The sequence below is a fragment of the Lipotes vexillifer genome, unplaced genomic scaffold (genome assembly GCF_000442215.2).
Source record: "Lipotes vexillifer unplaced genomic scaffold, Lipotes_vexillifer_v1.1 scaffold796, whole genome shotgun sequence".
In the NCBI taxonomy this organism is placed as follows: Eukaryota; Metazoa; Chordata; class Mammalia; order Artiodactyla; family Lipotidae; genus Lipotes; species Lipotes vexillifer.
Window position 1 is genome coordinate 1,315,873 of NW_006773072.1, and position 6,000 is coordinate 1,321,872.

Sequence of the window (6,000 nt, forward strand, 5' to 3'; positions counted from 1 at the left end):
GTGAGATTGGAATGGCTTTTTTGGATCATACTGTGTTATTACGGCTTTTGTCACTTTGTGGGGAAAGGCAATTCCAAAAATTAATTATTTGGGAAAAAACAAAATGATCTCCTCTGTGTATGTAGCCATAACCTAAAATTGGCTCAGTGTAGAAGCAAAATGAGCTTATATAAGATCCCTCTGTTCAACTACGAAAAGTTCTGAAATTACAGTGCAGCTATTTGACACTTATCCTTTGTTTGAATTATTTGGTGGGACTGCCACTGTGGAAGCTTGGGAAAATCTAATTTTATCCTGAATACTTGCTGGGGATTTTAGACCACAATGAATACATTTTCCTTCAAAATCACTTAAGGTTCTGATTCCTACCTGAGGAGTTAACCAAAGAAATGAAGGCAAGAGTTTAGGGGAGGACCAATTTGCACAGTCACTTTTGGAATTAAAAGAAATCTGCTTATTTGCTTTATTATCACTGATTCTCTCTTCTCTTTTCATTGTTTCTCTTCCTGCTTTTTTGCTCCTTTTTGTTTTTTCTCCCTTTTATCTTCCTCTTTTAACTCCCTCCCTTTCTTCTCTCATCTTCATCATCATCATCATCATCAAGATGACTGATGTTTAATGAGCATTTATTTTGTACCAGGAACTATAGTAAGTGTATACATATATTCTATCAATCTAAGTCTCATGACAACCCTGTGAGGCAGGCACAGTTGTTATCCCCAGGGTGGAAGTGAGGCTCAAAGAGCTTCAGTAAGTTGCTCAAGACCACAGTTATAAGCATCAGAGCTGCAATTTAAGCCAGAACCTTCTGACTACAGGTTTCTAACAGCCTCTCTGTAATTCTGCTTCCCTCTTGTCTTTCTCTGTCTGTCTTTCTGATTCCTCTTTTGTACTTAACCGGGCCTCTCACTGTTGTGGCCTCTCCCGTTGCGGAGCACAGGCTCCAGACGTGCAGGCTCAGCGGCCATGTCTCACGGGCCCAGCCGCTCCATGGCATGTGAGATCTTCCCAGACCGGGGCACGAACCCATGTCCCCCGCATCGGCAGGCGGACTCTCAACCACTATGCCACCAGGGAAGCCCTGTACTTAACGTTTTAAATGGCTTTATTGAGTTACGATTGACCTACAATGAACTGCATATATCTAACGTACACAATTTGATGAGCTTTAGTATTTGCATAAGTCGGTGAAACCATCACAGTCAAGAAAATGAACATTTGCATGAGTTTCATTGTATCCCTTTATAATTCCTCCCTCCCACATCCCAAGCCAGGAAACCACTGATTTCTTTCTGCTATTACGTATCAATTTGTATTTTCTAGAGTTTTAGATCAGTGGGACCATGAAAATGCATACTTTTGTTTTGCTTATTTGCTTCAGCATAATGATCTTAGGATTCATCCATGTTATTGCACATATATCCATAGATCATTTCTTACTACTGATGAGCGGTAGTTCACTGGATGGATAGTCTACAGTTTGTTTATCCTTTCATCTGTTTATAGACATTTGGGCTGTTTTCAGTTTTTGGCTATTACAAAGAAGGCTGATATGAACATTCTTTTCCAATATAGAAATATAACTTCATATTTTCTAATATAAGATATTTCTCATTATTTCTTTAAACAAGAAGTTTATTAAGCAACAAAACTCTTGACTTGAAGGGAAAACTATGTAGGACTCATTTCTTTTACAGTAATTTATCCCTACTTAAAGACTGATTGCCCTATATGTTTATTTCATTATCTGATTGGATTTATTTTCATTTTTGTAATATACACACACACACCCCCCCCAACAGTTTGATCTTAAAAAGAAAGAAGAAAAGTCTTCATAGACTTTCAGTCTTTTAAGATCTTTTAGAAAGAACTAGAGCAGCATATAATCTAGGGATAATTATTGTATACTACTGCAGTAAGGCTCATCCGATTGCTCTACTTAATGTCCCATGAATTACGATGTTTTTCAGTCTGGCTGGTGGGAAAAGACACTATTCCCAGCCCTGTGTGAGCGCTGGGCACTAATCCTTTCAGATGCTTCTTTCCCAAGTGTTGCTTAGCTTCCTCACATGCAAGCACTGTCGGACCCTCTGCAGATCTCTGAGCTTTTCTCTGTCTCTGCAACTCTCTTCTCTCTAGCCACCTTGCTCCCCCCAGATTCTCGGCTCTCTCTCCTCAAATCCGGGAGTTGCACAGGGTTCCGTGTGTGTTCTTCCAACCTGAGCCAGTCTGAAAACAAGATCTCTTAAAGCAAGATACATGGGACTTTCCTGGCTGTCCAGTGGTTAAGACTCAGCACTTCCACTGCAGGGGTGTGGGTTCAATCCCTGGTCAGGGAACTAAGATCCCACATGCCACGTGGTGTGGCCACAAAATTTAAAAAAAAAAAAAAGAGCAAGATACAGCTCTGGCAATCACAGGGCTCACTTAATTTGCCTCTTGATTTTCAGGAATTGCTGTCCTTCGATACCTGATGCCCAGTGTCTTGAAAACTATTTTTTCACGTATTTATTTATTTTTAAGCTGTTTCAGGTGGCAAGGCAAATCTTGTCTCTGCTACTCCACTGGAAATACATCTTTTTTAAAGGAAAACTATTACATAGACTGTGGGCTCTGTCCTGTGCTGGGCCCTTAAGGTAATGTTGAAAACTATACAATATTGTCTTTTCTCCTTAAAGCAATTTATAAATTTGAAATGTTGGAAAAAATGTTCTAGTTAGATAAATAAATTATAGAAAGGATGGAGTGAGGGTACTAAGATGATGCCTTAAGGATATGTGAGCTGGCAGGAAGTAATCTGAAGGGATTGGGTCTACTTGAAAAAGAGAGGCTTGCAGCTGGCTAGGACCTGAATCCATGGGGGAGACATGGCAGAAAGTGCCAGGATACAAAGACACAGATGATTATACTTCTAGGGAAAATTGGTTCTCAGGGACCCTTAAAAACCATAGCATACTCTGATTGCTCTTTGCAAGTATAGTTGACTAGTCATTCAAATGTGCCAGAGCATAGACTAAAGGGGCTCGATTGTAAAATGAAGATCTGCCCACTGAGCCTCCCGAGAACCGCATCCTGGTGTTTGAGATGATGCGAATGGTTTGTGCGTGTGCCTGTCATTCACTTTACAAACCTACGTCTCTTTGCTCCCCTCTTAGACTACTTCTAAAATCGTAGTTGGGACACGGCTTTCTTCACAGTCGTTTCCTGTATCTTCACTCTTTTTTAGTAATTGACAAGCTCCAGTTCAGAAATAAACTATACTTTACACCATATATGATGACAGCCTCTCGTGTTTATGTCACATCGTAATCAACTGCTTCCGGCCTGAGAATCGTTTCTCACAGGTGAGGTGGAAAGGTCCGGTATACAGATGAGGAAACCAAGGCTCAGAGAGATGAAGTGATTTGCTTGGGGACACACACTTGTGAGTGATGGGAGGTGGTTGTGCAGATTAAGCCTTTTAGAAGGTTTGAATGTTTGATTCCTTCTAGTTTGGTAGACAAATCCTTAGGGAGAGAAGCACGGCCATACATGTCAGGATGGCAAATGGTGGGTCAAACCAGTAGCTGGTGATGGAGAGAGTCCAGATGCCCACATTTTAGGCCAGTGGGATTCCTGCACCTGATGGGATGTTGGGACCTGGCGAACTTTGTCTGTCAATAGGCCAGATAACAAACATTTTTGGCTTAGTGGGCCACACCACCTCTGTTGTAACTACTCAATTCTACCGTTGGATTATTATACAAGCAGCTGTAGACATTGCTAACACATGAGTGTGTCTGTGCCCCAATCAAACTTTATTTACAAAACAGGTGGCAGGTGGAAATTGGCCTGTGGCCATAGTTTGCTGACTCCTGGGCAAGATGATCCTTTGTCTGTGGGAGGAAAATATTAAAACTTGGACTCATTTATTTTATCTCACTTTTCAACATTGCTATTTTATGAGTATGTTTCATAATGTACATGGTATGTTAGTACAGTGGTATAGGTATGTAACTTATAGATAAGTATATATTGATGGTGCAAGCTCTAAGCCTTTTTACTTAGTAAATAAATCACAGCTGACATTTAATCAGCGGGTACTTTGTGGTAGGTGTTACTCTAAACACTTCACATGATTAATTCACTCAAGCCTCACAACAACCCGTCAAGAAGGTATTACTTTCATCCTTATTTTGCGGAGGCACAGAGATGAAGCTATGTGATCCAGAAGCTTACCCACCCCTTTCTTAGGATGGGGAAATCCATGCGTGCTGTGGTCCTGAGTTTGGGAGTTCAAGTTTGGGGCCAAGGGTATATATCAAGTGTTGATTCAGAGGTCCAGATTAGTACTTTACAAGCACCAACTTCATGTCAGACCACACGTTAGAAACTCAACGTTTGCCACCTCATCTAGGTAGGCACTGCGAGAACATGATATTCTTTAATTCCACAATCACTGTGTGAAGAAGGTATTATTTTTCCCACTTTACAGATGAGGAAGCTGAGGTTCAGAGAGAGTATGAACTGATTCAAGATTCTACTGCTACCAAGTAAAGGGGCTCAACTGGGAGTGAAATCCAGCATTTGCCTAACTCTAAATGTCTGATTCTTGGCCAACTTACTGCCTCTTGGGACACTCCTCATGCCCTCCAAACTGAGAAGTTCTCAGGGAGCTGGTGTCCCACAGAGTCTACAAAATCGGAGCCCACTCATGACTTGGTGGGAGAGTCCCAGAGCACATGGTCTGCCCCACACAGCCCTGAAGCCAGAGCCAGTCCCATCCTGCTCAGGATTTCCTTAGGAACAGCCTGGTTCTTCCCTAGGGACGGAGCCTGGATTCATAAGTATGCGCTCAAGAATAAGCCAGATATGGTTTGAATTGCAGTACTAAATCTTAATAACTGAATTAATAAGGGAAGGACAGAAAGGGAGGAAGAATGAAGAGAAATGAGAAAGAATGGAAGCCAGGCATGAGTAGCACTGAGCAAGCTATTTTCTGAGCCTGAGTTTCATTACCTATAACATGGAGATGGTCATAGCATCCTCCACATATCCTGAGGATTTAACGATGTTATGCATATCAAGTAGATGCTCTGTATCTGGGGTCAGAGGTGAGGCTTTCTGTCCTTTTCAGAACATTTCTCAGACCAATTCTGGGGCCAAGGTGAGATAACAGAGAGCCTTTCCTCCACCACACATTGGAGGGGGTCTCAGAAAATAAAAATCTACCCAAGGTCTTCAAGGTATAGGGTTGGCTGGGGCCTACTGGGACGTCCCAACTGTCTTCCCTCCTGACCCAGAACTTATATCCCAATATGTGAAGGTCTGGGTCATGGCTTAACAGAGCCAAAGACTGTCCTTTGCCTGACCCCCTAAACTGACCCCAAGGCCCAGGGCCAGACTAGTAGCTGTGTGGCCAAGAGAGGGTCAGACTTACAATATGATGGTGAGTGTCCTGTTGGGATACCTCCTGAATTTGTGATGCTCTGGGCATTTTCTTTCTTTTTTTTTTTTTTTTTTTTTTGTGGTATGTGGGCCTCTCACTGTTGTGGCCTCTCCCGTTGCGGAGCGCAGGCTCATGGCCTCTCCCATTTGCGGAGCACAGGCTCCGGAAGCCCAGGCCCAGCGGCCATGGCTCACGGGCCCAGCTGCTCCACGGCATGTGGGATCTTCCCGGTCTGGGGCACGAACCCGCGTCCCCTGCATCGGCAGGCGGACTCTCAACCACTGCGCCACCAGGGAAGCCCTGGGCATTTTCTATACCACTTTGATTTATGTTTAGCTGTTGTTTTCTGTGTTTGTGATTTACTAGCTTCCTTCCTTCCTTCCATTTCCTCTTTCTTCCTTCCTTTCCCCCTCCTTCCCTTCTTTCTTCCTTCCATCCTTCCTCTTCCAATGCAGCGAACATTGAGCGATAACTCTGTGCCCTGCCCTATGCTGGAGATAACAGCACATTCTGCTCTAGGGCTTTAAGATGAGTTACAGGAAATGAGAAGGGAAGAGAAGGAAAAGGGAAAG

The 6,000-nt window shown here is 43.0% G+C and overlaps 1 protein-coding gene across 1 annotated transcript in view; it reads right to left on the bottom strand.

The window, feature by feature from the left end:
* The window catches only part of ADCY8 (adenylate cyclase 8), a 223,843-nt gene that overhangs the window by 53,636 nt on the left and 164,207 nt on the right, over window positions 1-6,000 (bottom strand). The window lies entirely within an intron of this gene.